Source organism: Rhinolophus sinicus, chromosome 1 (assembly GCF_057876585.1).
Source record: "Rhinolophus sinicus isolate RSI-liver-muscle chromosome 1, RSI-T2T, whole genome shotgun sequence".
Lineage (NCBI taxonomy): Eukaryota > Metazoa > Chordata > Mammalia > Chiroptera > Rhinolophidae > Rhinolophus > Rhinolophus sinicus.
In genome coordinates, this window is record NC_142501.1 from 178,034,214 (window position 1) to 178,058,462 (window position 24,249).

At 40.0% G+C, this 24,249-nt stretch overlaps 1 long non-coding RNA gene across 1 annotated transcript; it reads left to right on the forward strand.

Annotated features, from left to right (window-relative positions):
• Positions 1-11,584: 11,584 nt before the first annotated feature.
• LOC109452260 (uncharacterized) lies at positions 11,585-19,414 on the forward strand. The gene is made up of 3 exons (XR_002138114.3): positions 11,585-12,879; positions 17,146-17,248; positions 18,681-19,414. It is a non-coding gene; the product is annotated as an uncharacterized LOC109452260 (long non-coding RNA).
• The last annotated feature ends 4,835 nt before the right edge of the window (positions 19,415-24,249 follow it).

The following is a 24,249-nucleotide window of genomic DNA, read 5'->3' on the forward strand; positions in this document are numbered from 1 at the left end:
AACTCACTGGTTAGTTCTAAAAATTAGACTGGATTCCCTGGACTCTCTGTGGAGACATTCATAATTTGTGAACAATGGCAGTTTTGCTTCTTCCTTGGCAACCTATATAACTTTCACTTTTTTTATTCAGCATTTTTACTTATTATACTCATAGGGCCTCTAGTATCTATTATAAAATAGATACAGTGATAGTGGGTATTTTATCTTATTCCTAATTTATAATGGAATGCTTTTTGCTTTTCAAGATTACATGTGATATTATTGGTGAGTTTTGGTAGAAACCCTTTGTTAGATTAAGCAAGTTTCTTCCATTACTAGTTTTTCAAATGATTTTTGTCAAGAGTGTATTCAATTTCATCTAATGCTTTTTAGATTAGATTTTGAGATGATCGTGTGATTTTTTTTCTCTTATAAAATGTTAATGTGGAGAATTAGAGCAATAGATATTTATTGAAGTTATACATAACATGGTTTAAAGAGTCAAACAGCTCTATGTATGACATACCATCTGCTCGTCTGCCAGCAATGCATGAGTGTTCCAGCTGCTCCATATCCTCATCCACACTTGGTATTATTATCCGTATTTTTCATTTTAGTCGTTCTATTGGGTGTGAAGTGATATCTCATCATTTATAAAATTAGGAGCTCTGTAGCTTCTACTGTGAGTAAAACTAACAAAAATCAACTAGTGCAGGGTGAGCCACTCCAAGATGTTAGTAAATTGGTAAATAAATCAACATGCATAACAATCACTCAGTCCAAAATCAGATGCCCAAACTGCTGTGACAGACTATTTCAAGGGCTTTGTGAATCCAAAACCTGTTAACTGTATCTGTAATAATTTGTATATCTATTAACTGTTAACTGTATTTGTTAACCGTATTTATAGTAATTTGTGTATCTATTGTGTGTAAACTAAAATAATAAAATTATAACTTTATGTGGGTTCTAGGATTAACTTTAAAAAGGATGTCAAGGCCTGGGTTTGAATTGGCTCTGGCAACTATTATATGCAACTTTAGGTGAACTCTGAAACCTGAACCTCAGTCTTTACATATGTAAAATGCAACAATAGTAGGATCTACAGAATAGGGTCATTTTGAGAATGAAATTAGGTAATCCATATAAAGAATTCGGTCCAATGTCGGCTCGGCACAAACGCTCATTAAAAGTTTAGTTGTTATTATTGTCAGAAAGTTTGGATATTAGTGGCATCACTAGAGGAAAAGTAAAGAGTCAGGCAAATCTCTAGCAGATGGATATAAACACTGGACAAAATTGGAAACAAAATTTAAAATGTCTGAAGAGCAAAGCATCCCAAAGTAGACAGAAATCGGAGGAAAGTTTAATCTCAAGAAACTGTAAGCAAAAGGGATACAAACTTCAGAGACCACACTTCTTGACCCAAAGAAGTTGCCCAACTCACACGGCTATGGCTACAGAAAAATTAGAATATTAAAGAAAGCTGTTACATAATCGACGGCCTTGTAACCTACTAAAGTAATGAAGTTATAACTGATGGTCTTTACGTGTATAGAAAAGGGGAAATGACAAGCAAAATATTTTACCCATAATCATGCAAGGACTCTATTACAATCTGGCAGACACTATTATGAAGGAACTAGTGAAGAGTATTGCATGGTTGGGCAGTGACCATTCATTCATGTGTTCGCTTACCTTCTTGTTCATTTATTTAACAATTTTTTTTCAAGCATCTATGATTTTATTACTAAATGTTCGCAATACAAAGGTAAATTTCTGGATTCCCACTATTTACTCTCTAAACACACCTTTGGCCAACGCCAGAGACGATTTTAAAGCTCTGCCTCAAAATCCCGTACCCATTCCGCACTTCCACCTGCCTCAAATCATCACGTGCAACAGAGAGAACAGGGCAGCACCTGCATTTATTTGGAATTTCTCACCACGTATAGACCTGACAGATAGGGAACAGAGGTATTGGATCATGGGGTGTAGACATTGGATCTGGGGTGCAGGTTCTACTCAAGGTGGTGAGGAGACAGGCCTGCACCCGAGAAGAACATGCAGCACTGGGGAAACACATTTTACTGTCAATCTCCTTCTTACCTTCTCCATGGGGTGGGGGAGGACTTTTCTTGGCTCTCTGTTCCCTTTCATTTCTGCAGCTCTTTTCCCCCAAGCCTGTGACAAAAGCAGGCATGCCTGCAGCGCTCCAGGTCCTTGAGGAATGCCCCAGCACAGACTGCCCATAGGCAGTCATGCTGATGCCCCAAAAGACATGGGACAGCTGTAGTCTGGGTTATGACTGTGAGCCCTTTCAAAGTGTACATGGAGTGTGCACGTGTCCCTCTGCACCACTCCCACACCTCCCCTCACTCACCATGCATTTGAGACTCTTGCCTGGTGAGTACGTTATGTGTGGATGTCCATGAAGTTTCTTTAGGTTGGAACCGAGACTTTTCCTCTCTCTGAGGATTGTGTGGATTCGCTTCACGTAAGATTCCCAGCCTGTAAGATAGAAACTCTGCAGATTATCTCTGGTTGAGGATCAAACAGCTGCTCCCCATGGTCTCAGTGGAATAAAATGCTTCTACTTAAGCAAAACTGACAGAGTTGCACAAAACAGATAAGCGTGAGGTCTGGGCTGTGGGAGGCCTGGTTATCTGGAACACTTCCCTTACCCAGGAGAGAGGCATTTATCTGAGGAGTACTGGAACCATGTACTTCAGATAACAAATTTCTGAGGGAATCCCTCCTGTCGGCAGAGACTTTCTATCCCCTGGACTTAAATAGAAAAAAATCCAGTAGGTATTTCTTTGCCTTACATGGCTAAGAGGAGGTGTCTGAGTGTCAGGGGAGAGGAGCATTGAAAAGAGCTGGCTCAGGGTGTGTCCGGCCCCCTCCCTTAGCAAGGGGGAAGAAGCGATGAGAGTTGAGGGTGGGAATTGTCAGGGGGAAGGCATCGAGGAGGTATGACTTGAGGACGCTGAAAGGCCACTTCCCTGTCCTCTCTTCCCAAAAGGAATCCCTTTCCTAGTGATAACACCTTCAGTTCCCTAATTAATGGCTCCTTTGGGCTAAAGCAATAGTTGTTCATTGGGTCTGCATGGGGCTCTAGCAGCAAGCAAGGCCAGGAAATGAAAGTGTCCTGACCCTTCCCCACCTTTTAATTCGAGTGCTCCCAATTCCTCTATGTTACATATCAGGTTTCCTTCCCTTTGAGATTTCTTTAGAAAGATTTTTCTTCCCCTTTGCAAGTATAATGGTTAATTTTATGCGTTAACGTGGCTAGGCTACAGTACCAAGATATTTGGTCAAACACCAATCTCAATGTCACTGTGAAGGTGTTTTTGAGATGAGACTAACATTTAAATCGGTAGACATTGAGTAAATCAGACTACACTCAGTGAGTACACTCAGCAGCAGAAATGAGTACTCTCCCTAGTATAGGTGGGCCTTGTCCAATCAGTTGAAGGCCTGAAGAGAAAAAGACTTGAGTTCCTCAAAGAGAAAGGAATTCTGACTCAGGTTCCAACATCAATTTTTCTAGTCTGCTGGCCTGCCCTGCAGATTTTGGACTTGCCAGCTTCCACAATCTTGTGTGCCAACTCCTTTAAATAAATCTCAGTTTCTCTATTCCCATCCAATTTGTTCTGTTTCTCTGGAGAACCCTGACTAACACAGTATGTTGGTTAAATTTAGAGATACGGATGAAACAATCTGGAAAATATTTTAGATGTAATACAGAACTGAGCAAAAAGAAAAAATGTGTTGATCTTGTTGGGTTCTCACTGTGCAAAAACGGCCATATAAAACTGGAATGGGGCAAGGCAAGAAACAACTATGTGGGAATGGATGGGAACTGGAGGTATTGTGCCAACTCAGGATTTCTAAAATATGTATGTACATGTGCATGTGCCCATGTGTGTATATTTGTGTGTGTAAGTGTATGCATAAGTGTATACACATTCTTCTATTACCTAGTTTTGTCTGCTGAAAGAACTAAGAAACAAAGATATCCCAGCAGCAGCAGCAATGAGTATACTCAGTGTCTAGATATTCGCCACAAAACGAAACCAGTACGACTCAGAAAAATGGATGATTCCAAGGTGAGGGCAGGGTAGGTGGGAGATGAGCCTGGAACATGTTGTTAAGCCAGAAAATCAAAAAGTGCACAGAAAAAAATATCAGAGCATGTAAAAGGACTTAGGAGACAGCTTAAAGGTATCCCACGGGCCAAATCGGGTACAATTCGAACACCAGAATATTCAGCACAATGACAAACTATTGAAAAACAGGGCCACATCAATCCATATTGATGATTGTAAAGGATACATAAATAAATAGGTGAGAAGTTTATTCTGCTTACATCAGAATGCTGAGGGTCAAAGGGGTAATGTGCAGGGAGTGCTGGAGAGGGGAAAATCCTCTAGCGTAAAGGTGAGGTCACCAGGAAACAACAACAGATGCTAAATGCAGGGGGAGATTATGAGGAGGAGGATACTCACATGTCTTAAAGTGTCTCCCCACTGCTTAGTAGTTCAAGGGAGAAAATAAAACCTAACAGTTGTCTAGCAAAGATCAGAACTACCTTCACCAGTGGACATCATGTGTCTCCTGAGGTGGTGCCCTGTGAAGGACACAACTTCACCTGTGTGGCATTATGGCCGGAAACGCACAGCCCCAATTTAATCATGAGGAACCATCAGGCAAACACAAAATGAAGACTGTTCCATTTTTTAAAAGATGAGTATATGTGTGTGTGGGGGGGGATGGGGACTCTATTTTTCAAAATATCAATGTCATAAGAGACAATGAAAGGCTGTGGAAGTGCTTCAGATTAAAGGAGACTGGGAGAGCATGGCAACTAAATGCACTACTGGAGCCTAGACTGAACGCCACACTGGGGGAGAGTGAAGTGCTAAAAAGAACATTATTAGCAAAATTGACAAAATTGGAATATGGCTGCCAGGTTTAAGTATTACATCAATGCAAAGTTATGAAGTTGATAACTGTACTGTGGTTATATGAGAGAATATGCTATTCTCAGGAAATGCACACTGAAGTATTTAAAGCTAAAATTCCATAATGCAGTTTACCTTCCATTGATTAGGAAAAAAAAGAATTCTGTATTTACACACATACACCAGGGGTGCCAAAAAAATACATACACAGGACTTGTATTCATCTTTTGTTATCAGTATATATTGAGTATTACAATTTTAATACAGTTTTTTCCTTTCTTAAAATGTGTATACAACTTTTGGCACCCTCTGTATGTATGTGTCTGTAGGTAGGTAGGTAGGTAGACAGACAGACAGACAGACCAATAGGTGATAGAAAGAACACAAAGGACCTTGGGGAAAGAGAGTGCTCTGTGGGGAAGACATACATGTGTCCATTGTGCCTGTAGCAGCATATCTGCTAGGGCCATGCCACGTAAGCTGGACAAACTAGTCCTTTGGCCTGAAGAAATTACTAAAAATATATGAGCTGAAGATGGGGCACTGGTTAGAATCAGGTGGTTAGACCGAGTGAACGCACCTAATGCACTAACAGCCTCTCGGTGTCCATGAGCTATGAGGCATTATATACAGCGCTAACTTCATCACTGTACCAGTCAGTTTTCCAGCAGGAAACAGATGGCACAATGAAACTAGATAATTGAGGACAGTGTAACAAAGGGACTATTTACAAAGGTAAGGGGCAGAGCTAGAGAAATCAACAAGGGAAGGTGCAGCTCCCCATGAAGAGTAGCAGTGGGGAGCCGGTGCTGTCAGACAAAATGAAGGGAGGGAGCAGTCACAGAACCTGAGGCTCAGGGAGGAGCTATGGAGACCTGGTCTGGCCACCTGATAGGAGCTGTGGTCTTTGTTAGAAAGATGCACCTGACTCTGTAGCCAACCCTCAGAAACCCAGCAGGGAGGGAGCCATGGGGGACGAACATCCTGCCTGTACTTTCCTTCCATTCTCTGGTTTCCTGCCATGGTTGCCCATTGGCCAAATCCACCTGGCAGCCAGAGGATGAAGGAGCTTAATGATGCTGCCTGCACAGGTCAGTCTCCCAGGGCACAGAGCTGGGTAAAGAAGGGTCGAAAGTGAATCTAAAAGGGGAGATGGATTTAACAATCAGTGACATGGGCCTGCAGTGAATGTTTAGGTTTGTGGAAGCACAGAGAGCTAACATTCAACATCACCAAGCAAGTCATCTGATTGTATGTAGAAGAATCTTGGAACTGGAATGGTTAAAGAGTTTGATAGGAAAGTTGTGTGTGGGGCAGAGGAGGGAGGGGGTGAGGCGAGTGCTGCTTTCCTGATAGTTGGAAATAGGATTTTTAAAAGTCCGGATTTTCTCTAAATAAGTTACTTTTTAAATTGTCAACTGCAGCCAGTAGGAAGGTAAATGTAGGAGATAGGAGATTCATTAACAACAAAGCAGCCATTCAATATGGAAGGAGAAATTCTCCCATTGTTTTTCCATGAAGTAGAATATCTATCAGATTTGACAAAAAAGTGATAAATTTCTGGAGTACTCCACCAAAGTGTGGTCCAGGGTCAGTGCCATATTCAGTGGAGGTCTCTACAGAGGGCAGAAACTAGGCAGGAAGTTGACAGGACAGCTGGTTCACAAAGGAAATTCAAGGGGCAAACTGAAGCTATTGACTAGAAGGTGAATCTCAAAAGGAGAAGTGAGAAGGTTTGGAGGAAGACCTGATGTGTGGAGTATGACATTGCATGGCCAGTGATTCAGGACAAGGCTGTGAGAGACCAGTGTTGAAGTGGCATTAGCTGTTTGTTTTGGAGGCAGGACTCACTATGGAGAAGAGAAGAGAGGAAAGGGGAGGGGAGGGGAGGGGAGGGGAGGGGAGGGGAGAGCACAGACCTCACTACAGGCCTATTAAGGCCAAAGCTGTCTCTACACAGCCCAGCATTACTTCCATTGTGAGAAACCAACCCAGTGATGATTTCCAGCACTCAAAACTATACTGCTTCCTGCCTTTCCAGGCTTTCCAACCCTACTTTCCACCAAACCCAACTCATTTCTCAGTCCTCTAGTTACAAGATTTCGCTGAACATATCATGCTATTTCACATTTCTGTGTCTTTGAGCATTGTATTAGACTTCAGGTTAAGTTGCTGTAACAAAGAGAATAAAACAGAGGGTTTTAAATTTCTCTCCTGAAGTAGCTGGCTTCAGAAGAATGAATGGCACAGAGCCAGCAGGGCAGCATGGCACCACATGGTCACTCAGGGACCCAGGCTCCTAACAAACTGTTACTTCACCATCTCCAGGGTATTGCCATCCTCCACAGGGTTGAAGTGGGTTTACCTTCATATCTGGCAAAGAGAGAGTCCAGAGTTAAGTGACTTTTTCTCTAAGGAAAGGCTCAGAAGTTGCACACATAACTTTTGCTCACATCCTCATGGCCTGAACCTAGTCACATGGCCACGTCTAGCTGCAAGGGAGGCTGGAAAGTATAGTCTCTACCTGGTGGCCATGTGATTTACCTAAAAACATGGTATTTTTTCATAAGAGGGGCACAATTAGGCATTTCTGCCACCTGTCTCCTATTTTCTTGGCCTGGAATGACCTTTGCTCACTTTGTTCACTTCCCTGATCTTCCCTTCCTGCCTTTTTGTGACTTCATTAAAAATAGACTTTGTTAGGGCCGGCACGGTGGCTCAGGCGGTTAGAGCTCCGTGCTCCTAACTCCGAAAGCTGCCGGTTCGATTCCCACATGGGCCAGTGGGCTCTCAACCACAAGGTTCCCGGTTCGACTCCCGCAAGGGATGGTGGGCTGCGCCCCCTGCAACTAGCAACAGCAACTGGACCTGGAGCTGAGCTGCGCCCTCCACAACTAAGACTGAAAGAACAACAACTTGAAGCTGGACAGAACCCTCCACAACTAAGATCGAAAGGATAACAACTTGACTTGGAGAAAAAGTCCTGAAAGTGCACACTGTTCCCCTTCCTCAATAAAATCTTAAAACAAAAATAGACTTTGTTCCCCACCACCAACATTATGTTATAAACTCCTCTCTGTTACATCATCTGTGTACAACTGAGACCATGAACTGAAGAAGCAGCCAGCAATAAACTACTGAAATCACTCCTGAAATGAACAATTTTATAGTGTCTATAAAACCTCACAGTAACTTCAGTCTTAGTTTGGTCACTCTTCAGAACAATATTAATATTGAAGACAATTTTCTACAACCCTGCTCACACTCTTTTATACACTCCTAAAGTCCAAGATCTTCTGTGACCAGGAAACGGTCTGTCTGAGACACTGACTTACTCTTCTTAGTCATTGTTCCTTGCAGCAAGTTGTGTCCTACTCTACACTGTCCTCTAGGATCTGCTCAACTTTAGGACCAGACATCACTGTAATCACAAGATGATCTCATCTGTATCAAAAGAAAGTTAATGCATTGACCAAAATTTGTCAGCTCATTTGTGAAAGTTTCTGGTACAGAGAGCTGAGGTCCTTTGGTTAAGAATTACTGAAATAGGCATTCACTGAGTGTTTATTGAATGATTCATTCATTGAACAAATGAATGAATGAATACATAAATGAAAAAATAAAGTTGGTCAATACCTGACCCAAAAGCTAGTGACAAAGAGTCTAGTTCTTTCAGTTGTCTTAATCATCACATGGCATTTGGAGGTTGCACATCTGCTCCATTGACCAAAGCAGATTATCATATTGCACAGAATCTGATCTTGACCATGGGATAGTAGACAGTTACATGCTTTCTAGAAATCTTGGGAATGAAAAGGAATAAATCCTACTGGACTGCTTGTATAGAAGGTGGTCTACGTACAATCTGCTTTTTCTAGCTTACAGGACAGTCCTGCTCTGGCCCTCCCCAACCTTTTTAGTATGGTCTTTATTTAAGGTGGCGAGGTGACAACAGAACACACAGGCCTTCCATCACTTCAGAACATACCCAGGGCCCTTGTATGTGGTGGGAAGACCTTGAGAGCCACCATAGCCATAGGCTGGCATTTCCACCCAAAACAGGCTTCTCTGGGCCTGAATGTATAGGAGAACAAGGTAAATGAGAAAAATTGTCTGGTATCAAGGATTTATATTTAAAGACACAACAACCAACCAGCTACATCCTGGGAGCAATAAACATTCACCGCTGCCTACATTAATAATGAAAATACTCTATAAAGATCACTCCCAGTCATCTTACTGGTTCCAGCAATAATGCTGCTCAGGTTGCATAAGACCCTAAATCATCCTGGATTCAATCATGTTCCAATTCCTATTCTTCCCAAACATTGGAATACAGGCTTATGAGTTGATAAACAAAGAATCTAAATGAAAAATCCACTTTTGCTCTATCCCCCGCATTTCTTGAGTTCATTCTGTCACAAGCCCTGTTTCTTCCTAAACACAGTAGGGTCAGAAGCCTGCCAAGCTTTTAAACCCCTAATCTAGAGAAACTCCAAGCTACTTGGCATAGTCTCTTTATCCAGTCAGGTATTTGGTGGTTTTTTTGTTTTTGTTTTTGTTTTGTTTTTTTATAGATACAGAGAACAGTTTTTTTTAAAGGGGCATCTGAATTTTTTTTTGGGGGGGAAGGGGAACAGGACTTTATTGGGGTACAGTGTGTACTTCCAGGACTTTTTTTTTCCCAAGTCAAGTTGTTCTCCTTTCAATCTTAGTTGTGGAGGGTGCTGTTCAGCTTCAAGTTGTTGTCCTTTCAGTCTTAGTTGTGGAGGGCACAGCTCAGCTCTAGGTCCAGTTGCCGTTGCTAGTTGCAGGGGGTACAGCCCCTCATCCCCTGCGGGAGTCGATCCGGCAACCTTGTGGTTGAGAGGACAAGCTCCAACCAACTGAGCCATCTGGGAGGCAGCTCAGCTCAAGGTACTGTGTTCAATCTTAGTTGCAGGGGGCGGAGCCCACCATCCCTTGCAGGATTTGAGGAGTTGAACTGGCAACCTTGTGGTTGAGAGCCCACAGGCCCATGTGGGAATCGAACCGGCAGCCTTTGGAGTTAGGAGCACGGAGCTCCAACCACCAGAGCCACCGGGCTGGCCCTTGGTGGGTTGTTTGTTTGTTTGTTTTTTCTCTTTCCTGAGAATAACAAGAAACATCCTAAAACATGAATTTAAATTTTTTAAAAACTAATCACAACCTATGAATCTAACTGCAAAAGTATCAATTGAATTATAATAATTTATGTCACAAAATGTTAGCTGGGTGAGAACACCTTTGTTGAATGTGACTGGGGAGATTTTCATATAAATAGAAACACACTACAGTTTAGTCAAAATGAGAGAAAAGTTTGTTGAGAGGAAGGCCCAAAATTCTTATAATGAGATTTTCAAATAGAAAAAAATACTGTATACTATTAACTAGTACTATAGCTGATATCTCACTTAGGATCCAAATAGGATTCAAATGCATCTGAATTTAAGTTAAGTGGTAGGCAGCTCTTGGAGTTAACAGTTTACGTAACAAGAGTTATTTGTGGCTGAAGGAGGAACCAGGGGTTAGGGCACATGTGCCTGAGGTGTGAACTAGGAATGGAGGGCCAGTGTGATATCAGTGCCCTGAACAGCTGGTGTGACGTGAGGAATTCAGACACACCTATTAATTAGTAAAATGGACATGCTACAAAAAGAAGGCAAAGTTGATTGAAACATTCTGTGCTGAGAGCTGCAAACTTCAACATCACCTCTCTAGGTTTCTATTATCTCACGCATTCCATAATGGGATTGGGCTAGATGATTTCTGTGGACCTTCTAAGTTGTAATGTTCTCTGACTCTAAGAAGAACTGTGACCAAAGAGGAAAGTAACACAGTGTGGTATAATGTCGAGATCAGCAAATGAATGAGGGGTCAGAAAGGCATGGAAAAGAAGTGGTAGTATGCCCCCTTTATCAAATGGGAGCAGGACCTGAAATCCATTTCCTTGGACAAAGATAGAGGGCAGTAGTAACAGTGCAGTCGTGGATTTCTGTCATGTCTGCAGATCCCAACGAATTCTTGTTTCCATGGGAATGAGGAAACAAGGCTGCTTCCTACTGGTTTTATGGTTTTAAAACACCATCTCTTTTGAAAATTTCCTGCCATCTGTTTCTGTTGTGCCAAACTCTGTTTTGGTAGCATGAAAATAGAAAGGCAAGTAGCAGCTGAAAGAAAAAGAAATTGTCCCCTTCTATTCTGCCAGTTCATTTTGTTCAAAAGGTGGGCAACAAGGAAAAATAAAACAAAATGATACTGAATTTTTTAATTTTTTTCTTAGTCAGTATGAGTTCACAAACCTATTGCAATTGGCTACCAAATTCTTCTTAGTATAATATTGAATGTCAGCTATAATTGAAAAATAAAATAGATTTAAAAAATTCTTCTTAAGAGGTTTATCCAATCTCTACCAACTCCCTATATTTTAGTATCTATTCTGTGTAATTCCTCTATCATGCTCTCATCCCTGAAATTTTCTCAATCTCCTTATTGCCTGCAAAGAAACTATGTTGCACAGTGGTTAAGGGGATAATACAGATAGACAATTAGGGAAAATATCCTCCAAAATATCCCAGCAATACTAAATTCATATCTGCAGTTATGTCTTGCTAATGAGAGTTAGGTGGAGAAAGAAGGTGGTGGAGAGAAAGTGAAACACACTTGCTTTGACGTTTGCTAAGTTGCTGTGTGTGTCCCTTATTATGAGATCCAATTCTTTCAAGAAAAAAATAGAGTGAACAGTCTGTCTCTGCCATTTCTAGAGTGTTTGTTCTAAGATGACTGACAAGCTCTTAAAACTAAGTAGATGTGGAACAGGTCATTAGTGTAACTTCTGCTGAGTTATTTGCAGAATTAAATGCAAATAATAGTGGTACTCAAGGCTAATGTTGTATATTGATTGCACTACTGGACCAATCATCCCTGCCTTCCTCTATCCATGTTCTTTGGTAGTGCTCTCCACACTCTTTCTGCTTATTTACATGACTTGCTTCGGTCAATCAGGTTGTAGCAACATTGATGCAAGCAGGGGCTTCAAAAATCCTCACGTGTTCCCACCTCCTCTTTTGTGTTCTGTCATCATCAAAAAACTAGTCAGCTGATGAATGAAATTCATGTAGTAGACCCAACCATGGTCTAAAGTGATAACTGAGGCCATAATAGATTAGAGGACAGTCCGATGATCCACACACATGTGAGTGAACCCAGATGAGCCCAGCGCTGATCAGAAGAACTGCCGAACAACCTTCCACCACACATTCTACTTTTCAGAGTAGAATGAGTTTGTAGGAGGTTATTTAGGAAGAGGAAATACAAGAATACTAGGATGCATGATTTTTTTCGCTTGGTGAAGGGGATTTTTACAGAACAGCTCACTTTGATAGGGATGACTGAAAAATTACTTCTGCCTTCTCCCTCCACTTTGTTCAAAATTTGGCAGAAAGAGCCTTGACAGACCTAAAGAATCATCTATTCCTGCGGCATAATTTCTTATTCCTTCCATAGAACCAAGTATATTGTTTTTAATAATGAACTTCAGGCCTACATCATTCACTCATCCAGTAAATGATACAACAGTGTTCATATACCTTTTATTCTAGACATGGATGACTTTTGGCCATGATGGAATAACTGATATTGAACATATTTTCCCACTGTAAAGGACCATAAAACTGGACAAAATATATGAGGTGACTCTTTTCAGGTGGGGAAAGAAGCAGAAAAGAACTGAGATCCATGAGATAAGGGAATACATAAAAATTTAACATTAATGATGTCCACCCCAGCTTTCCACTTAGGGGTATTTCAAACCAAAGTGCAAGATGATGAAGACCAAGAGAAGGGAAGTGGGCTTGCTGAGCTGAGCAGGCAGAGATAAGAGTGCAAGGTCGCCAATGTGGCTGGTATTTGTCAGGTAAGGTACCAGAGAAGAGGGAGTTGCACAGAACGGGGGTGGGGGAGCATGTAAGTCTGGATGGGCATTTGCCTTAGGTTTTAAATGGTGCATGGGCAGAGAGTGGCCAGTGGAGACTAAGAGCTGAACAGGGTTACCAGTACCAAAGACATTGGAGCTCTGTTCCAGCCAGAGTGGAAAGACCCATACTAGCATCTTCGGCATTTCAATGAACCCCAGAAAGGCCACACCTTAGGAATAATGACTATGTACTAGAAAAAGTGCGACACCTTAAGAATAAGAAAAATATCAAAATAGACACACCCTAACAAAACCTAAAATCAAGTTTGAAAGGATTTAGAGGCTCTTCCAGTAACTCACCTACCTACTAAAACAAAACTTAGATCCTTTCAAAAACTCCCTACTAACTAACATCCACAATGTTCATCATACAATATAAAAATAAAAATATGCAAAAAAAAGGCCCATAATATGTCCCATAATAAAGAGGAAAAGTAGCCAATAGAAATAGACCTCAAGAGGACCCAGTGTTGGACTCATCAGAGTAGGACTTTAAAACAACTAGTATAAATATATTAACAACTAAATGAACAGTTATACATAGTGAGTAAACATATGGGGGTCTCAGCAGCATTGTAAAATGAAATTACAAAAAATAAAACAAATGAAAATTCTAGAACTTAAAAATAAAACATCTGAAATGAAAAATTCATTGGATGTATTTAATAGCAGAGAAGATGCAACAGAAGAAAGGGTCAACAAACTGGAAGACAAATCAAGAGATATTATTCCAACTGAAAAACAGAATGGAAAAAAATTTTAAAGAGCAACTCAATGACTTATAAGACAATATCAAGTGGTCTTACAAATGGTTGGAGTCTCACGAAGAGAAGAAAGAGAATACAGAAGAAAAAATATTAGAAGAAATAATGGCCAAATACTTTTTACATTTTGTGAAAAAAAAAAGCACCAACAGGGGTGGCTGGATGGCTCAGTTGGTTAGAGCATGAGCTCTGAACAACAGGGTTACGGGTTCAATACCCACATGGGACAGTGAGCTGTGCCTTCCACAACTAGATTGAAGACAACAAGCTGCCACTGAGCTTCTGGAGGGTTGGCCAAATGGCTCAGTTGGTTAGAATGCAAGCTCTCAACAACAAGGTTGCCAGTTCAATTCCCTCATGGGATGGTGGGCTGTGCCCCCTGCAACTAAAAGATTGAAAACAGCAACTGGACTTGGAGTTGAGCTACACCCTCCACAACTAGATTGAAGGACGACTTGGAGCTGATGGGCCCTGGAGAAACACATTGTTCCCCAATATTGCCCAATTTAAAAAAAAATTTTTTTAAATACCAGCAAATCACAAGTAGGATAAATACAAGGAAACCACATATAAGCATACTGTAGTCAAACTGCCTGAAAATTAAAGATAAAATCTTTAAGTCAGCTAGAAAAAAATAAAAATGATGTTACAGAGGAACAACTATTAGAATGATATCTGAAAAAGTTTCTCATCAGAAACAAAAGCGGCCAGGAGACAATGAAAAGATATCTTTAAAGTGCAAAAGGGAGGAAAAAAGTCAACCTGGAATTATACATTCAGCTAAAATATACTCCAAAAATGAGGTGAAATAGATATTGTCAAGTATATGAAAACAGAAAAGTCACCAAGAAAAACATTACATAAAATACTAGAGGGAATTACACAGGCTAAACAGAAATAATATCAGATGGAAACTTTGATCTACAAAAAGTCATGAAGAGCACCAGAAATGTAAATATGTTGGTATATATAAATGGCTATCATCTTTCCCTTTTATTAATTCCATTAAAAAATAAATGACTCTTTAAAATTTTTGTGAATGTGTTTGTGGTTTATGAGCATTTGTGTAAGTGTAAGATACATGACAACAAAAACAAAGTACAGCGATTATAAACATTTTAGCGACTTTAATTTCTGGTGTCTAACATTAATTTCAGTTAAATCTCTCTTTATCATGCCTAAAGTTTGGCATTAGTTAGGTTAGTAGCCAACCGGAGGAACAAAAGAAATAGACGACATGGTTCTTGACCTCAGGGCACTTACAAAGAGATTATTATAGAAAGCAAAATATACAACAATGAAATACCTTAGCAATAATTACAGAGCAATGAGTGAAAAATCACAAGCATATACAAAATGCCTGTTTTCCTAGGGTTCATAATACAAAAGTGTGAGAACTTACTGTAGCCCATCAGTAGACATTTTGTAAAACAGAAGGGGGAATATCAGGTTTCCTCTCATAGTAGTATGCCTGGATACATATGTATGAGCTGGAATTTCAGCCCACCATTGGGCACCTTTGTGCAATGAAACTGCAAAAACATCCACAGCGGCTCTGATCTGAGAAGATAGAGAAGTAATTGAGAAAGATTTTCAAGATCCTTAAATCAAATCTATAAAGCCTTTAAGTCAGCTAGAAAAAAAACTTAAAGAACTTCATGAACTATGCATTAAAGAATTTCATGAACATGGACTGTCCTCGATTCAAAGGGAAAAAAATAACTCCTGCATTTATTATCAGAAAGAACTTCAATGGATCTCAAGCGGATATATTTTTGGAAGTGTCACATCCAGCCTGATTAAACTTTGCTTTGTTTTTCTATTTCAAACAATCTTATGGGAATATTTTACATTTCATCCTTAAATTTCATCATTTTAGGAGAAAGTGTGGAGGCAGATGTTCAAATAAAAGAGAAACGATAAAAGGTTGTACTTGTCAATTAGTATTAAATATTAAATACAGAGGGTGCCAAAAAATGTATACAGATTTTAAGAAAGGAAAAAACTGTATTAAAATTGTAATACTCAATATATACCGATACAAAAAAGATCAGTACAAGTCCTGTATATACATTTTTTTTGGCACCCCTGGTAGTTTAAAGAATATTTCACTAAGCAATGACTCTCAGGAATGATCTTTAAAGGAGACTTTATCCCCTTTTCCCATTGAACACACTCATGTATGCATGCACACATATTCCATCTGTGCTAGTACAAATATTAATTTAAAATTTGGCAGCACAATTATCTTTAATGAGATAAGTCATCAATTGCCAAATTGAGAGTTAACAGCCCCTGTCATTTAAAATTATCATTAGTTTTTTTGAAGGGTGTAGAATTTTTTTTTTTTTTTTTGGCAAAGGGGAACAGGACTTTATTGAGGAACAGTGTGTATGTACTTCCAGGACTTTTTTCCAAGTCAAGTTGTTGTCCTTTCAGTCTTAGTTGTGGAGGGTGCCATTCAGCTTCAAGTTGTTGTCCTTTCAGTCTTAGTTGTGGAGGGCGCAGCTCAGCTCTAGGTCCATTTGCCGTTGCTAGTTGCAGGGGGCGCAGCCCACCATCCCTCGTGGGAGTCGAAACCGGCAACTTTGTGGTTGAGAGGACGCGCTCCAACCAACTGAGCCATCTGGGAGCTCAGCGGCAGCTCAGCTCAAGGTGCCATGTTCAATTTTAGTTGCAGGGGGCGCTGCCCACCATCCCTTATGGGAGTCAAGGAGTTGAACTGGCAACCTTATGGTTGAGAGCCCACTGGCCCATGTGGGAATCGAATCTGCAGCCTTCGGAGCCAGGAGCATGGAGCTCCAACCACCTGAGCCACCGGGCCGGCCCCTAGAATTTTATTTTTTAAAACAAGGGGAAATGATACTGTTTGTATCTTAAAGAAAATAAACAAAAATTTTAAGTATTTTTCTAATTGTGCCCTCAAAATTCATGTTTGTTAATTTTAGAACTATTCACGCACACTGTAGTGTTACGTTTTGAAAACATACAAAAAAATAAGAAAACTTTAAAATTCACAATTCTCTCACCTAGAAATAAGCAATGCCAACATTTTTGTTTACTTCCTGGTCTATCTTTTCTGCATGAGTAGATGCACCCAGACAATAATATAAAAAGTTATTTTAAATAACTTTTAGATTATACTGAATTAAAGTTTTGAATGTTTTCTTTCATCTAGCCTATTATTAAAAAATTTTCAAACACATTATTTTAGAAATCTGCCATAATTATTTATTATCATTGTGGTAGCCAGTCTCCAAGAAACCCCCAATGATTATTGCTTCTTGGTATTTAGGACCCCTGCAATACCCTGGCCCCCTGAATATAACTGACCTGTGTAACTAATAAAATACTTTGGAAACAATAGAGTGTGACTTTCAAAGCTATGTGATAAAAGATGTTACAGCTTCCACCTTGCTCTGTTTTGGATTACTCACTACAGGAGACGCCAACTAACATGTCATGAGGACTCCAGCATCCCTACATAGAAGCCCACATGGTGAGAAATTGAGGCCTCCTGCCAATAACCAGCACTAATTTGCCAGGTATTTGAGTTTATCACCATGGAAGTAAATCCTCCCACTCAAGTCCTCAGATAATTACAACCCTGGATGACACCTTGAGTGTAACCTTATGAGAGACTCTGAGACAGAACCACCAAACTAGTTTGCTCCTGGGTTCCTGACCCACAGAATTGTGTGAGTCAGTAAATACTTACTGTTTTAAATATCTAAATTTTGGAGTAACTTGCTGCACATAGATACATAATAATGATTTTGGTGCTAGAAGTGGGGCACTGCTATAACAAAAAAAAAAAAAACCCTCTAAAATGTGGGAGGGCTTTATAACAGCACAAAGGAAAGACTGAGAAGTGAAAACAAAGTGCATTGAAGAAACTGTTATCAGAAGCCAGATAACCTTCAAGGATACTATTCGTGAGGCTTGAAGGAAAATTCAAAAAATATTATTGGAAACTAGAAGATGAGAGATTTTTGTTATACGACAGAATCTCGTATATGACAGAAAATTTAGCAACACTGTCACATGCAAAAAATATGCGGAAAAAAAAGAAAATGCATCTAACAAACTAAGCGATCTAGCCAAGGAGATTTCCAGGCGGAATGTTGAAATTGTGCTTGTTTTCCTCTTGCTGCTTATAGCAATATGTACGAGAAGAGATAAGCTGAAAGAACTATTAAACAAAAAAGAGTCACGACTTTCTGCTTATGAAATTTTCCAGATGACAGAAAATGCTAAAATTGTAAAATGGCTTCCAGGCAAAAATCAAATCCAGGGCTCTTCCAAGAAAACCTGGTCTAAAGATGAAGCTGAGGCTGTGACTGTAAAATCCTATTTTAATTATTTTTTTAAATTTAAGAGAGTACTTACTTTTGAGAACTCTACGGCTTTTAAGCAGCTTAAGGGCAATTTCAACAAAAGCCCAAAGTAGAAAAAGGCTTATCTTAAAGCGATGTAATGGTGTAGCTTTTGTCTATTGGAATGAACCTCACCTACAACCCTTTTGCAGGTGACCTACAAAGTTGTTTTTTGGTGTGTTTTTTTAAATTAATATCCACAGAAACACTATCAGGTTGGACTGAGTGCACAGAAATGAAAAAAGGCCTTTAGACTCCCCAACTTTGATAAGCAGGAAGCAAGCTGACTGTCTCTCAGCTGCAAACCACCAGTTACCTTTAATGGACTAGGAAGGAAGAATCAGAGGGTGGAACCAAGAGCTCAGAGCTTAGAGCCAAGAGCTATGGAGAATCATTCCCAGAAAAGAGTAGGCCTGAGTCCTAACTGAGGAACTTTCCACTTGTGCCTGGCTGAATTTTAGACTTGCTATGAGGCAGTGAGCTCTGCATGCCTCCTGTTCTCCACTGGCTTGAATCTACAGCACTTATCCTATCTATGCCTGTCCCACCAGTAGATGTCTGGTGTGGATGGAAACAGATAGCTTGTCTCTTTAATTCACAGGTCTTCAGATCAAGAGCAACTACACTCAAACTGTACTTGGAACTACATTCTGAAGGAACTATACCCCAAGAGCTTCACCTGTCTCGGGACCTGACTTAGATCATGAGAATCTAGACTTGGAACTGATGCTGTAACAGCTTGAAACTTTGGGGGGCCTTGTAAAAGAATGAGTGTATTTTGTATGTGTGAGGGACTTGAATCATTGGGGGCCAAAGCACAGACAGTAGTAACCAGCCTCCCTGATGACCCCCAGTAATTCTTGCCTCCTGGTATTCATGCCCCTAGTCAGCCCCGTACCACAATAAATGGGACTGATCCGTGCACCACATAGGATATTGTGAAAAGAACAGAGTATGACTTCATAAAAGACATTGCAATTTCCACTTTGCTTTCTCTTAGATCACTCACTATGGAAGAAGCCAGCTGCCATGTCATGAGAGGTAACTCTAGTCTTATGGGGAGGTCCACGTGGCAAGGAACTGACACCTCCTGCCAACAACCTGTATGCGTGCGAGCCACCTTGGAAACAGAACCTCCAGCCCAGGTCAAGTCTTCAGATGACCACAGCCCTGGCCAACATCTTGACCAAAACCCCATGAGGCAGAACCATCCAGCTAAGCTGATCCTGGGTTCCTGACCCACAGAAATTGTGTGAGAAATAAACATTGATTGTTTTAAGCCATTAAGTTTTGGGGTAATTTGTTAGGTATTGCTAGGTGAATAATAAAGCCTTATTTTATCACATCGCTATACCATAATTTATTTAACCATTCTTCAGTGTTGAACATTTAGATTGCTTCTAATTTTTCATCAGTACAAATACTGCTATGAAAAAATTGATAAATAACATTTATTAGTCTCTTAGTATGCCTCTAGACTAAATTCTCAGAAGTGAAATTACTAGACATAAACAATGTATGTTAAAAAAAAAAAAACACAATGTATGTTTCCAGCTGCATTATACAAGAGTATGCATTTTACTGCAGGCGCAGTCATGCTTTTAAAAATCACAAGACAAGAATACCCACTATCACTATTCTTATTTAACACTGTTCTGGAGTAATCATACTTAGGAAAGAAAAAGAAGTTAAAAGTGTAAAAATGTATAAAAGTTAGACAGGAAAAATTTAAATCTCCACTATTTTCATTTCAGATGATGAATATTAGGAAAACACAAGAGAAACTATTGAAAAGCTATTGTAAGTGATAAGAGAATTCAGTCAGGAGACGAGAGACCAAAGAGCTCTGTCTCCATGCTAGATGCATTCAGGAAGCTTTGACTAGAGGTCTGACCAAGTGTGTTTACAGGGAGGGGTAGGAGGAAAATGCAGTTCCTTCTTGATCATATCCTACTGAATTCATCTCATTCAACAAGCAAGTTACACAAATGCATACAATCATTTTAGCTGTCCAACATGTGAATAGTACACATAGCACTCTCAAATATGTGTACAGGTATTTATAATCCCTAATTATTGTGGAGTGATTTGTTGCCAATTTTGACACTACAATTAGCAGGAGGAAAATAAGGGAGCGCGTGGTGACCAAAACAATTTGTTAACCTGAACTCCATTTCTTCCCTCAATCCCTCGAGCTTCTCACACTCCTTCAGATACACTCTGACACTGATAAACCAGGTGTGCACTGTTCAGAAATTGCTTCCTGAGCCACTGCTGAGTCCCTCTTCCATCCTGGCAAGCTCTCACATGTGAGCATTTAGCTGCTTCCTATCTGTTCAAGCCCAGAAGCCTAACTTGGTTCTTGAAGCTTGAATTCACAGGATTGCCTGCTGGTAACTCTCAACTACCCATGGTTACAAATCTCAGGGATAGGATGATCTTGCTGCTGAACCACAAACTGGGTTCTGCCATGAGATTACCCTCATTTACCAGATCAACCAGCAAGTGACGGATTTCACCAAGATATGCTGTCTTTGCTCACTCTATTGCACACTCCCTAAGAAGACATTTATGATAAGGAAAATAGATAAAAATAGGGAAGAGAATAAGGTGGGGGAAGGGGTCCAACAAGTAAACCACAAATCCCTGGAACAATGAGGATTGTCTGTACTCTCTCCTGGCACTGTAGGGTCCACCTCCAGGTTCAGTGCCTTTGCAGTAATGCTTTATATACATTTGACCTTCCCGCCATGTCAGACAAATATTCCTAAGGCTCAAGTGTGTTAAACGTGGGAAGATTTCGGGGTGTTCATTCCCACAGCCTTACCAGACATCAGAGAGCTGAATGTGCTGGCCACTAAAAAGAGCCCCAGATGACCCCGCAGGGTGGGGGAAGGGCATTTAAATGGCTTTTCCAGCACACAGAGAGAGAGGGAGTGGTTCTCCAAAGGCAAAGGCTACAAGTTTCCAGAAGACAAATGCAGACTGTTACAGTAACTTGTGTTCTTTCTCTGAAGTAAACTGTAGAGATCATTCCCTCCAATTTCAGTGAGTAAAGGTCAGGCTCGTGAGAATCTCTCACTTGTAGCTTGGAACACGCCATGCTAAAATACACACCATGTTTACCCACAATAAACTGCTACCTAGGCCTATAGAGAACAGAGCAACTGAGTTTTAAATGGTTAGAGAGAGAGAGAAAAATACAAGACAGTCAACCCCAGCATTCACCCATCTATGAAGCTATTAAAATATCATACCCTAGAATCTCCAGAGCATGAATTTTCCATCATGATTTCACAACACTTTACAATCGCTGCTTATCCCATGGATATTGAGGAATTCACAGAACAGATTTACAATTAATTTTATTTCAAATGAATATATAGCATATCACATTTAGTGAGTCACAGAGAGGAAATTTGAAATGAAATAATAATAGGATACAAACTGAAAAAAACAAACTTGAAAATCATGGCTCTATAGATAACTCTGGCTATGAAATGGATATGCAAGTAGAGAAGAAGTGTGCATCAATGTCTTTTCTGAAAGTGCATCAATGTCTTTTTCTTTAATTCTGTGGTGTTTTAAACTTGATTTCATATTGAATTTCAAAAGCACATGTTTCAGTCCTCAATTCAGTTAGATTCAGCCTCTCCCAGTGATTGGCACTGAGCTAGTTACTGGAAAGACAGAGAGAAATAATATACATCAAACCTGAGAAGAGTCTAGAAGATGACATTTCTGCTATTTTGCTAGCAAAAAGAAACAATGCGCCACGTCAGTTCAGCAAACATTATAGAGAGCTGACTAGGAGGTCCTGGGCAAGGCCCTGATATCCTCCCAAACAATGCCACGCCAGGCTATGTATTGACTTTGTAATGTACAATGTGTACGTGGGCACAGCACACTTACTTCTAATTATGTTTTGCTTATGCTAATATTAAAATTATCCAGTACTCCCTGGTCACCCTCAGAGGAAGAAATGGTTTTAGAAGAATGTTGGGCAACCAGATTAAAAAAAAAAGGATTTAAGATACCCAAACATGGCTTCTCTGTCCCACCTGCTATTCTTTCCTTTCCATGCCTTTTCTTCCTTCCTTTCTCGAACATGGAAAATATTTGTTGTAATCTTTATAAAATCATGGGAGGACAGAGAAAACACTTTTTAATGTATTGATGTAATTGAGCCCCCACTAAATGCTAGACAGCGTACTAAGTGTGTTACATGCTATCACTTTTAACCCTCCCTAGAGTCCTGTGAAGTAGGCATTGTCATCACTGTTCAGAGATGAGGAAACGGAAGCACTTAACCGATAAAAACTTGAAAGAGAATTTGAATATTGATCCACCAACTTGAAGACCTATTTCTTTCCACTACCCAATACACTCTAACCTTTAATATCTCAGTTTACCAACAGCCCAATAAAGAAATGGGGAAAAGGAGAGAAACCAACAGTTCACAGGCTCTTAAACATATTTTTAGATGTTTAATTATACTCATAATAAGATAAATGCAAATTACAACTTCACCTATGGAAAATAGTGGAGCTGCAGAGCACTTGGTATCGTACTGGGCTGGAGTGGGCGGGCCACAGATTGGCTCACACACTGAGGTTGTGGGGACACTGGCTTGCTCACATATTGCTGCTGAGAGCGAGGGCACTTGGACAAGTCCTATCAAAATTACTCTTCTGTGATTTTATCCTTCAGGTATACTTGTATTCGTGAGAAATGACATAGGCACAAGACTATTCACTACACCACTGTATAGTGAATAGAAAAGGATTGACATGCCCTGATTTCCATTAACGGGAAACTTTATAAATTGTAGTCATCTATACAGAGAATTATACACAATCATAAAAAAAATGAGGCTTATTGTTGATGTAATTTACTGAGTGAAAAAAAAAGGAAGATGCAGAACAGCAAGTGCTACATGCTTCAATTTGTGTGGAAGGGAAAACACATACAAGTCTGTGTAGGTAACTGGATTAGTAGGAAATTAGCAACAGTGGTTGTCTCCAAGCAAGGGTCTGGGTAGAGAGGAAGGACGACGGACCAATCACTGTACACCTTTTGTGCCATTTCAATTGTGAAACATGTAAACGTGTAATCTATTTTTTAAAAGTAATATTTAAAAGCATACCGATTCATTTGCCTTTAAGAACACCATATTTAACTACTGACTAATAGGAGGTGGGCAATGATGCTTTACTGGGTTGAACCTGAAATTTGTGCAATCAAAATCACCACCAGCCCACTTTCTCTTTGGCTATTCATGTCTTTGGAATTACTTCTGCTTAAATTGTTGTTAAGGCAATGAGTTAAGTGCTTTACTTTTCTTCCTTCTCCTGAAAACAATAACAATGATGAAAACAATTTATGGAAGGGCTGCTCTTTGTAAAACTCTGAGCTTAGAACTGCATTTATATTGTCTCATGTAATTTTTATGATAACAGTGGGAATATCAGCCCCATTTTAAAGGTGAGAAAGTAGAGACTTAGACAAATTAGTATTGTCTATTTTCATTTACCTCCAGATAGTACAAAGCAACTGTTGTCTAATGTGTATGGCTTTGAAAGAAAAGAGAAGTTATTTTTAAAAAAAAGAAAGAAAGAAACAAAAAAAAGTTAAAAGTCCACCATGCCACACAGAAAATAAAGATGCTAACACAAAATTTGTTCTACAGAGATTACCCTAAAGGACTCTTCTGACATTCAAGTGCTACTCAGTAAAAATAGTTTGTGGATTATATAAAAGATGCTAGTATTTTAAAGGAAGAAAAATTCCATAAAACTACAGCAGCCAGAGACTCTTCTCCCATTCTCATCAATGTCTCAGCTGTAATGAGCACAAAGCAAGTGTTGCTCTTTTTAACACACAGAGAACCAAATTCTTGTCTCACCACACTATGATTTTTTAAAAAATCACACAGTACAAGTTTCTAGTACTATCTGAAAGTAGAGCATTCCTTATGAGCTCTCTTAGGCGTTTCTAATGCCTTAGGACACATCTTGCTAAGGGATGCACAAAGAAATGAAGATGGAGCACAGATGCTCACAGACACAGTTCAAAGCTCTGGGGCTATGCTGAGATGCTGAGTGTGGTTCCTGGGGAAGGAGCCCAGCGGGGCTCCTGTTGCCTCTGGATGCTGCTGCCTCCATATCAGC